Genomic DNA, 12,012 nt, shown 5'->3' with positions numbered 1-12,012 from the left:
CACAACAAAAGAGAATATATTAGTTCAAAAAAAGACACAAAGTGCTGGAGTAAGTCAGCGGGTCGGGCAGTATCTCTTGAGAACATGGATAGGTGATGTTTCAGGTCAATAGACAATAGGTGCAGGAGTAGGCCATTCAATGTGATCATGGATGAAGAAGGGTCAGGACCTTTCTTCACACTGATGGTGATGGGGGCGAGGGGTGAGTGCGGAGGGAAAGAAAGCTGGAAGAGGGGAGGTGCAGAACAAAGCCTGGCAAGCATTGAAGAGTTGCCAATTGTAAAGCTAGACAAAGGAATATAGAGGGAAGAAATAGAGAGGAATGGAGGGGAGAAAAGGGTACAAGTCCAGGTGGGGCACAGGGGAAGGAGATAGGGAAGGAAGTGGGGGAGTTGATTAGCATTTTGTACATATTGACCAAGATGCCCTTTCGACGCTAGTTCCACCTGCCTGTGTTTGGCCAATTTCCTTCTAAACCTTTCCTAGCCATGTACCCATATCCCTCCAAACTGGTCCTATCCATGCACCTATCTAATTGCTCAATGATAGTGCCTGTGATAGTCCCTGCTTCAACTACCTCTTCAGGGAACTAATTGCGTATACTCACCACAATCTTTGTGAAAACGTTGTCCTTCAAATTCCTATTAAATTTTTCTCCTCTCAACTTAAACCTATGGCCACTGGTTCTTGATTCCCCTACTCTGGATAAAAGACTGTGCATAAACCTATCTATTCTCTTCATGATCTTACCCACTTCTATAAGATCACCTCACATTCTCCTGCACCACCGAGGAATATAGTCCTATCCTGCCTCACCTCTCCAGATGGCAAAGCCCCTCAAGTTCTTAGAAAGGGCCTGTCCCACTTTCACGAGGTAATTCACAAATTCTCCCGAGTTTTCCCCTGATTCAAACGCGCAGAATGTTCGTAACGAATCCGTAGGAGTTCGTAGATATATCGTAGTGGCTCGTTATGCTAGCCGTAGGTACTCTGGCATCAGGTAAGTTGGAACGTTTTTTCCAGCCCGATGAAAAAAGTCCACGAGTAAAAAAAGTTGGGATGAAAAAAATTGTAACTTTTTACTCGTAGTTAGTTAGTGGGCAGACCATAGTAGGCTGTGAGGGTAGTCGTAAGTAGTCGTGGGTTCTCGTAGATATTCGCGGGTACTCATAGCTTGGCAGCTGGACAGGTAAGTGAAAAAAAAAGCTTACGGCAACATCAGCACGTGACCTCCGTCACTCCAGTTTGTGAGCATATTCGTGGAAGGTCATAGGAGTTCATAGATTACCAAAATCTTGATTTTTTAATCTAGATCCTTTAAACTCGGCAGAGGTTTTGGATTAAGTCATGAAAGTGGGACCGGCCCTAAAATCTTCTCTGCACTCTTTTCAGCTCAACATCCTACATGCAGCAGAATGACAAAAACTGAACACAGTACTCCAAATAACATATAGGAACAGGTGTTAATTCTCCTGTGGTTGTAGGAGAAAGTACCTGAGGAGGGGGTGGTTTGGATGGGAAGGGAAGAGTGAACCAAGGCATTGCAAAGGGAGCGGTCTCCACAGAAGGGGAATGGGTAGGGATGGGAAGATGGGAATGGTGATGGGATCATGTTCGAGGTGGCGAAGAACAATGTGCTATATGCAGGAGCTGGTGGAGTGAAAGGCGAAGACCAAGGGATTTCAGTTTTAAACTGGAGCATACTAAATTAAATTTTAAACAAGTATTTTGAAAGTAAACTTCTGAAGTGCAAACCTAAAACAGAAATTCTCAATTACTACTGCCATGACTATACAGCATTCAATATGAATTTGCAAAACATGTAGTTACTGGTAAAAACACAATTATGTGCCACAAAGAAGCAGAAAATATTTATCAAATACAACTAATGCAGGCTATTTCAGGTATGATGATTTACAGGGAGTGGGAAAAAAAAGCAATTTTACAATCTATAAAGATTTGTGCAAGAAAGAAATGCAGACTCCTGATTTTTAAGCTCATGTAATTTGATTTTTTTTTAAAGCCAGGTTGATTCAAACACAAAATTAATGCCATAGGAGGACATGGACAGAATATTATTTATGAAAAATCTGTTTGTGTCAGGTAAATAATATAATATTGCAAAGTATCACAAAATTCTCACTTCAAACATTAACACAAGGACAAATTATTTTTTAATGTTGTCTGATCTATTTTAATCTTGCCCAAGAAATGTGTTCAATTAGTCCTGGCAGATATTATAATGAAGTATGCTGCAACGGTCAGCATTTGTACCAATGCACTTTTTTAAGCAAAATGCCATCATCATATTACAGAGATTTATATGCATTGCACTGCCAATGAAGGTAGCCATATTTCAAAAGCATATTTTGTGAACTGGGATCTTAACAGCCTGGGAGAATTATTTTTAAAACTAAGCCAACCCCCAGAAAATATTTGTCACTGCCTTCTATCTTCACAAGAGAAATAGTAATCAGACACAAAACGTGACACCACTCCAGCATATAGTGGGCTTAAGTTGGATGTCACATTACTTGCCAACCAATTGAAGATTGCAATAGTCAAGAAGCCAGATCTACTTTCACAAAGGCAAACTCTCAGAAGATTGCTGGCCTGGATGGAGTCCCTGGACCAGTTTTGACACTGTCCACCAATCAACTGGCCACTGCCTTTAATGAAGTCTTCAACCTTTCACTTCAACAGTCTTCTATTTCCATCTGCTTCAAGGAAACCCCCATTACACGCCCCAAGAAAAATACAGTGACCTGCTTGAATAATTAATGACCAGTAGCTCTAACCTCAACTAACCTACCGCACCGTGCTTTGAAGATTGATAATGACCCCATCCGTTACCAGTCTGCCAGAAAATCTAAACCCATTGTAGTTTGCATACAGGAAAATTAGGGCTACGGAAGACCACATCTCTCCTGCATTACATTCAGCCCAGCATCACATTAACTATCGGAACATCTATGAATAGATATTATTAACTACAGCTCAGCCTTAAACACTATCATACTTAGTAAACTCATCCCTAGAATTCTGAATCTTGGTGTTGGGGCCTCCAACTGGCAACTGGACATCTAAACTGACATCTAAACTGACAAACACCAGTCAGTTAGAATTGGTCATAACATTTCCACCATCCTGACACTGGTGCCCCTCAGGATTGTATGCTCAGTTTGTTCATTTAGTACTTGTAACTCCATGACTGTGTGGCTAAGTAGAAAACCAACTCAATCTTTATATCAATTGATACAACCTAATCTGGTCCCTTCACATCATGTGGCGATCAAGAAAGCACATCAGTGCATTAACTTTCTTAGCTGTCAAACATGGGTTCCTCTCATACAAGTGTCTGCCTTACCCATCCCAATGAAAAGTTGTTTTTTTGGATCTGCAACACCAACTAGATAATAGCAGCTAATGCAATCCAGGCTTCCAATATTCCATCTCATAATTGAGACACAAGAAACTGTAGATGCCAGAACCTTAAGCAAAACAAAAAATGCTGGAAAAACTCAGCATGCAGGCAGCATCTGGAGAGGGAATGGACAGGTGATGTTTCAGGAAAGGACCCTTCTTCAGACATATCACTTTAATTATTGTAGAGTAATAGTTAAAAGCATGAAAAACCAACACATATGAGCAAGTTATAACACTGCAACTTCTGGCCCTGCTAGTGTTAAGCATGCAGACAAGATATATCCCTCTGTGCATGCACATTATAAATAATTAACCCCTAGGGATCTCAGACACAATGACCTGGGGAATCAGGTAACAGCTTCCTGCTCAGAAAATCTCCCTATCGAAACATATAATGCGAATCTGTTAATTAGATTAGGTTTGTCATTTTATCTTACATAAAGTTTGGTGCCTTACTGTAGACACACAATGTCAATTGTACCAAGGAATCTTTTACGTACACAGCAATAGACCAATGAGTATTAGCTTCCACTGAAGCAGCATCTATATCGTGACCAAAGTCTGTAGTACAGCTTGAAACTACAATCTTTTCAATGGAGTCAATAGTGTTCAGCCCAGCCAAGCTGATATAGAGGTTTGAAATCAGATATTATATTTTGATTTATACATTTACTGTGTGGTTCTTCAACAGAAAGAATACTGAATGTTCATTGGAGGACATGGCCTGTTTCCATATTCTAATACTCTATTATTCCTGTAAAATGTAGAGAAAAACAATAAACTACCGATGCTAGAAATCTGACACAACAGAAAGTGCCGGAACTACAGATACAGATAGCCTTTATTGTCATTCAGACCGAAGTCTGAACAAAATTTCATGCCTGCAGTCATACATACAATACAATAAAAAACAACAATAAACACATAGTAACATCCACCACAGTGAGTCCACCTAGCACCTCCTCACTGTGATGGAGGCAAAAGTCTTAGGTCTGCAGTCTCTTCCCTCCCCTTCTCCCTCTGCGCTGAGGCGATACCCCACCGGACAATGTTAAAAACAGTCCCGCGACTCAAACACCGTCAACTCAATCAACTAGTTAGCAGGTCAGGAAAATCTCTGCAGAGACAAAGTTCTCTCCCTATTGATGCTGCCAGATCTATCAAACTTTTCCAACGTTTTTCTCACTTGGTGCCTGAAGTGATCCACAACATTGATTTATATTATTTACTCAAGCATAATCCTATGATCTAACGTGGTCCTAAATCTCAATGAATCTGTAAATTGAAACTGCAATCATTTTATTCAGTGATTTTAAGTACAGGCAGTTCTGCTATAATTTGTGTGTCATTAACATGAATTCGATATCACACGAGTCATGAATTAACGAAAAACGATTTGAATTACACGGGCCAAATTGGTTTTGATTGAAAACTGAAGAACAACTTCAAAGTTACTTTGTAAATTAACAAGCAGAGAACAAGAAACAGTTTTGGACGGTATATAGGACAATAAAATTACAGTGCGGTTCCGAATCAACTTCAAGCTCCTCTTTGTTTACAAATCCCTTGATGGGCTTGCCTCCACCTACATCAAAAATCTGCTTTCCCACCATACCGCTTCCAGGTCCCTCAGATCGGCCGACTTGGGGTTACTGACCATCCCGCGGTCTAGGCATAAGCTCAGGGGCGACCGCGCTTTTGGGGTTGCAGCACCTAGATTATGGAACAGCATCCCTCTTTATCAGAACTGCCCCCTCCATCAACTCTGTTAAGTCTAGACTTAAAACTTATTTCTACTCTCAAGCCTTTCTCGAGGTCCTCTGCGAGAGTGCTGTATGTACGTATTTATGTATGTATTGGTGATCTATCTATGTACCACTGTTTGTAACACGTGAGTACCTGCACTAATGTAAAGCACTTTGGTCAACAATAGTTGTTTTTAAATGTGCTATAGAAATAAAATTGATTTGACTACGTTTCTTCTCCCTGCATTAATCAGACACCATTGTCTCTTAAGAACACAGCTGCTACCTTTAACCAGGGGTGGGCATTGAAATTGACAAGCAATCATTTCTATTGACACTTGCGTAACTACACCCTATAAAACAATGTAACATATAGCCTAACAAAAATTAAGTAATTGCTTTTGAAATGGCCTTTGTTTGTAAACAAAAAGTCATCAGTCATTTTTCTGTACTCCTATAAGCTGATGTCCGATTGCTCCAATAAAAATCCCTTCACTTCAGGAATCAACTTTGTAAACAATCGCTGAATCATCTCCAATGTTACCTCTCAAACGTGAGCAAAACAATACATGGTATTCCAGAAATTGAGAAAATTAGTGTAGGGGAAAGCGTCTTTGTAAAATATGTTCGAAGAGCAGGAGAGCAGCAAGAATCACAAAGCAGGAGGTGATAGAGGATCTCACAAAATTCTTGTACAAAGGAGGTGGACATCTTCAAAGTAGGTGTACCTTGAGGGGATTTTGGAGAGTGGAGCAGTAAAATGGAGACACAAGGAACTGCAGATACTGGTTTAAAGAAAAAGACACAAAGTGTTGGAGTAATTCAGCGTCTCTGGATGTGGTCTTACCAGCAATTGTAGCAAAACCCTCCTTTCATAATCCATTCCTCTTTCAAAAGTTATGTTTGTTAATTGTGACTTATTGCTCAGGAAATAAGCACTTGAGAAATAAAGAAGTTTTATTAACTTGCTTTGTTAACTACTTTACGATTTTTATGTTTTAGCCCCAAGTCTCTCTGCTTCACAACCTCACTAAGAAGTTGCTACGTACAAGCAAATTTGTTAGTTACCAAATATTTGGAAACTTCTATTTCTTTAAAAATTGCTTCATAACTGTGGAGAGCAGAAAATCACATTCAGTAAAAAAAAAATTAGGATGATGCAAAGTGGTTGAGGTCAAAATCAGCTGCAGGGAAGAAGCCCGAGACACATTATTGAAGGATTACAAAACGCACCAGACATAGAAACATAGAAAATAGGTGCAGGAGTAGGCCATTCGGCCCTTCGAGCCTGTACCACCATTCAATATGATCATGGCTGATCATCCAACTCAGTATCCTGTACCTGCCTTCTTTCCATACCTCCTGATCCCTTTAGCCACAAGGGCCACATCTAACTCCCTCTAAAATATAGCCAATGAATTGGCCTCAACTACCTTCTGCGGGAGAGAATTCCAGAGATTCACCACTCTCTGTGTGAAAAAAAGGATCAGACCCTCATTGTCAAAGTCACATCACATGGACCTTGATTAACAGCTATTAAAAACAGTCCTTATACATAGCACAAGATTTGAATAATAAAATATTATGATATGATAACACCATAAAGCTGCCATTTACTTAACAATAAAATTCAACAACTGGTATTAAATCTAATTGAAAACCAACACAAAACATTAGAACAAGTATATATAGCCAGTTCATCAAAATGGTCAAAAAACAAGCGAGTCCTAAACGAATCACCAAGGTCAAACGTGATCAAGAAGATAGCTGCAAAACAATTGAGTCACACTACTCAGCGGACTGCTCACAAAGAGTTCCACAAATCTACCATTTGCCTGAACGATACATTTGTCTGAACCAATTAGTGACTGTCCTCTGGGAAGATGAAGTGTTAATTGGGTCAAGGTGATTGCAAAATGTCTCAGCAACAGATATTAAGGAAACATTAGTATGCTCTAGCAATTTAGGTTCACAATTTAGATAATCTCCTGGAATTAGATATATCGCTTTAGATGTTGAATCTTATCCACTGCTCATTCAAAATTGCAAAAAAGCTCTGCTATCATCACTTTTCTGAATATAAGCCATTGTTTCCCCTTTTCCTTATGTCCTAACCTCAAAAATCAATTTCTACCACTGATGCAGATGGAGCTTTGCCACACTAACTTCCTGTCTGACGCAGTACATTGTTATCTCACAGCTCTCAACTAGACATCACTGAACTGAACATTTACATTAATGAAAAGCTTCAAACTGTAATACCTTCGACCCATCTCTGCCTGGGCCTGAAGTTCTGTCAAGGCAAGCAACTGCAAGCAATATCCATGTACAAAATAGAGATTATCCTCCCTATAACAGCAGACAATAAGTTACACATTTGTCAGTAAATTAATAATTCACTTTCAGAACCATAATCCAATATGTAGCATTTCAGACACACAACCCAAAAACTATCTTTATTTAAATGTCCTACATTAGTTCAGTAAGCCTAAGCCGAGAGAGACAGACAGACAGACAGACAGACAGACAGACAGACAGACAGAGAAAGAGAGAGAGAGAGAGAGAGAGAAGATGGGACAGAGAGACAAGAAAGGGAGATGACTAAGTCTTTCATTTATTAAGTTTCAATCAAACAGGAAGTGCCTCAGCCCTTGAACAAAAGTGTTACAATAAGCAAAAAAATGAACGATCCTGCGTTGCTGTCATCCTGCTCCCTTCCCTTGACCTCAATTTGACTCTCCCGTGGTCCATCATTATTAAAACAGCAGGGTAAAATGTGAGGTGAGGCATGAAGAGTGTTCAGGGGAGTTGCTGTTTGAGGAGTGGGAGGAAGGAGGATAGTGTGAAGAATGTGCAGCAGAACCCTCATATAGAAAAGGGACCAGGTGTCAGGGGGTGTAGGAGAAAGGGTAAAGAGCTCTCATTAAGGAGGATGAAGAAATGGGACCAGAAAGCGATTTGGCGATGCAAGAGAGGGAGGGCGGGTCAGGATTGTATGGAGAGTTGGAAGGATGTAGTAGGAGGAAATGTACGCAGTGTAGAAGTTTGGAACAAGGGGATATAGGGAGGAGATGGGATGGAGTAAGGGGATGTGCAGGGGAAGGAAGAATGGGAGAGGGAAGATATATGGGAAGGGGGGCAGGTAGAGAAGATGGGAGAAGCAGGATGTGCGGGGAGAGGGCGGGGTGAAAGATGGAGAGGGGTAATGAAAAATGGGAGAGGGGTGATTTATGAAGGGTGAGGGGATGTATGAAGGGAGAGGGGGATAGGGGGGTGGGGGTGAATGGGATAGGAGAGGGTGAGGATGGGAGGAGTGAGGGGGGAGGTGAGGTGGGTGAGGAGGGGAGTGAGGATGGGAGGGGGGGTGGGAGGGGGATGGGGTTGAGGATGGGAGAGAGGGAGGAGGATGGGAGGAGGAGGATAGGGGGGGGGGGTGAGATTGAATCTGAATCTGAGGATGGGAGAGAGGGTGAGGATGGGAGATAGGGGGTGAGGATGGGAGATAGGGGGTGAGGATGGGAGGGGGAGAGGGATGAGGAGGAGGATAGAGGGGGTGAGGATGGGAGAGAGAGGGTGAGGATGGGAGGGGAGTGAGGATGGGAGAGGGTGAGGATAGGAGAGGAGTGAGGATGGGAGAGTGGGTGAGGGAGGGGGTGAGGATGGGAGGGTGGGGTTGAGGATGGGAGGGGTGGGGTTGAGGATGGGAGAGAGGGAGAGAGGATGGGAGGAAGGAGGATAGGGGGGGGTGAGGTTGAATCTGAATCTGAGGATGGGAGAGAGGGGTGAGGATGGGAGATAGGGGGGTGAGGATGGGAGATAGGGGGTGAGGATGGGAGGGGGAGAGGATGGGAGGGGAGGAGGATAGAGGGGGTGAGGATGGGAGAGAGGGTGAGGATGGGAGGGGAGTGAGGATGGGAGGCAGGATTAAGTATGGAAGAGAGGGGGTGAGGATGGGAGATAGGGGGTGAGGATGGGATGGGGGGGATGAGAATGTGATAGGGTGGATTAGGATGGGGGGATGAGGGGATGAGGGGGGGGATGGAATGGAATGGGGGGAGGAGGGGGGGGAAGGAGGGGAGAGGGGGAATAATGGGGGAGGGGGGGTGAACAGGGGAGGGAGGGGGGTGGTAGAGGGAGAGGATGGGATCTCCAGAGGTAGGAGAGCTGTTCAGGGGAGAGGAGGTGGGATGCACGGGGAGAGGATGGGATGCACGGGGAGAGGATGGGATGCACGGGGAGAGGGGAGCTGTCCAGGAGGATCGGACAGGGGCGGTGCGGTGCTCAGGGTGAGGGTGAGAGGACGGGGCTGGGGAGACACTGGGTCGGTCTGGACGGGGATGGAGGATGATCGGCAGAGATTTGCCCCCCATCGGCCCGCGGTACCTGTGACGCGGGGGTGTGCGGACGGTCTCCGGAGCTGAGGGTGTCCATGCCGGGCCGGGAGGAGGCGAGGCGAGGCGAGGTGAGGGCGGGTGTGGGTGTGGAGCCGGGCTGGGCTGGGCTGGGCCTCGCGCCGCCGCCGCTGCCGTTGCTCCGCCGCTCGAGCTCCGCACACAGCTGGCACTGACGTCACCGCCAACGGCGCGCATGCGTCAGCACGCCCCCTGGCCAGAGGCAGCGAGCAGGTGGCAGTGATGGCGGCAGCGGGGGAGCAGTGATGGTGGCAGCGAACAGGTGGCAGTTAGGTCAGTGATGGTGGCAGTGAGGGCAGTGATGGTGGCAGCGAGGGCAGGGATGGTCGCAGCGAGGGCAGTGATGGCGGCAGCGAGGGAGCAGTGATGGCGGCAGCGAACAGGTGGCAATTAGGTCAGTGATGGTGGCAGTGAGGGAGCAGTGATTGTGGCAGTGGGGGCAGGGATGGTGGCAGTGAGGGAGCAGTGATTGTGGCAGTTAGGTCAGTGATGGTGGCAGTGGCAGTGAGTAGGCGGCAGCGGGGGATCAGTGATGGTGGCAGCGAGCAGGTGGCAGTTAGGTCAGTGATGGTGGCAGTGAGGGCAGTGATGGTGGCAGCGAGCGAAGGCAATGATGGTGGCAGCGAGCAGGTGGCAGTTAGGTCAGTGATGGTGACAGTGAGGGCAGTGATGGTGGCAGTGGGGGAGCAGTGATGGTGGCAGCGAACAGGTGGCAATTAGGTCAGTGATGGTGGCAGTGAGGGCAGTGATGGTGGCAGTGAGGGCAGTGAGTAGGCGGCAGTGGGGGCAGTGATGGTGGCAGTGAGGGCAGTGATGGTGGCAGCGAGGGCAATGAGTAGGCGGCAGTGAGGGCAGGGATGGTGGCAGTGAGGGCAGGGATGGTGGCAGTGAGGGCAGTGAGTAGGCGGCAGTGGGGGCAGTGATGGTGGCAGCGCGCAGGTGGCAGTTAGGTCAGTGATGGTGGCAGCGAGCTAAGGCAAATGAGGGCAGTGAAGGTGACAGCGAGCAGTTGTCAATGATGGCGGCAGTGAGGGCAGGGATGGCGGCAGGAATGGAGCAGTGAGGGCAGGGATGGCGGCAGGAATGGAGCAGTGAGGGCAGTGTGCGGGCAGGGAATGGCGCCAATATGAGGGCAGGAATAATGCCAGTGAGGGGCCAGAAGGGCAGGTATTATATCAGTGTGAGGGCAGGGACAGGGACAGGCCAGGAGGTGTCCGTGAGAAGTCAGGGATGGGGCCAGGAGGCGTTGGCAACAGTGGGAGAAGGGCTGGGGGGAAACCAGAGACAGGAACAGCGATTACAAATAATAATAATAAACTTTATTTCGGACTCAAGGTCCAGACAAGGGACAACATTACATAAAAATACATTGTATATTAAAAACATCATAAAGTACATATAAAATCTTAGTATATCACTTATAAAAGCATCATAAATTATATATTAAAAAAAAACAATACATGAATTAAAATCCAGAATAAAAAAGAATGATCAATGTACTACAACGAGACAACGATACCAGTGTCTCCACAACTGGGATTCGTAGCTAAACCTTATGTTTGACAAGGCCACAATAATTACATTTTCCGAGTCATTTATCCTGCAAATGAATTTATACATGTGATTTCTTAGGAGAGCTTCTAAAGTACTGACTCCTGCAGCCACAAACATGTTACTAGCACTACACCATCTAGGTTTCCTTAGCAGTGTTCTCATGGCATAATTATATTACACTTTTAGTCTCTGCAAACTTGAATGCAAGCATAAAAAAAATGTAATGGATTGAGTCCATCTGTGTGAAGAAAAAGTGGCTGTGTTGTGTACAACCACTAGGTATTATTTAAGAAGTATTTATGTTTGAATAAGGTAACAAATCTTTTCTAAATTGGTTTTCACTTGTAAAATGAATGTTTAATACTGTGTGTTTCAAAGTGATGCTGTTCTTCTTGAAACACAATATCCATCCACATGTATAATAACAAAGTGTTCAGATGTGTCATTAAGTTACAGGTACAACGTGAATGTTAGTTATTTTGTTTTGCTGTGCAATTTTGTTGCTGATGTTCTAGATAACAACAATGACTGGTCCTAAAAAAATTGCAACAAAGTTAAAAGGTGTTCTGAGAGGTGTTCTGAGAATAAGTAGTTCTTTATTCCTTTATTTATATTAGGATGTCAATTGCAACCAGTTATGGCAACAGGGTGGAAGTTAAGGTAAATAATGTTTAATTGTCAATTGTACCAACAACAACAGTTAAATTCCTTCTTGCTATGCTTAAGAGGTCTGTAAACACAATAATAAGTAGATAATAATCAAAAATACATTAAATCAATAATCATAACACAGGATAACTAATATAGTGCAAAAAAAAGCCAAAGTCCATAGCGCAAACAAAGATATACTCCACTGAAGACCTTAGTTGCTGAGG

At 44.3% G+C, this 12,012-nt stretch overlaps 1 protein-coding gene across 3 annotated transcripts in view; it reads right to left on the bottom strand.

The window, feature by feature from the left end:
* Nucleotides 1-9,714, bottom strand: part of LOC129712985 (serine-rich coiled-coil domain-containing protein 2-like) — a 336,356-nt gene extending 326,642 nt beyond the window's left edge. For 2 of the 3 annotated variants that reach the window (XM_055661816.1, XM_055661817.1), the window contains exon 1: nt 9,555-9,714. The gene's annotated coding sequence lies outside the window, so the exon portion shown is untranslated. The remainder of the gene's footprint in view (nt 1-9,554) is intronic. The other variant, XM_055661818.1, reaches the window with a different exon arrangement.
* Between the last annotated feature and the right edge of the window lie 2,298 nt (nt 9,715-12,012).

This window comes from Leucoraja erinacea, chromosome 34 (assembly GCF_028641065.1).
Source record: "Leucoraja erinacea ecotype New England chromosome 34, Leri_hhj_1, whole genome shotgun sequence".
NCBI lineage: Eukaryota > Metazoa > Chordata > Chondrichthyes > Rajiformes > Rajidae > Leucoraja > Leucoraja erinaceus.
The sequence above is the reverse complement of the archived record's forward strand: the minus strand, read 5'-3'. Positions and strand labels throughout refer to the sequence as shown.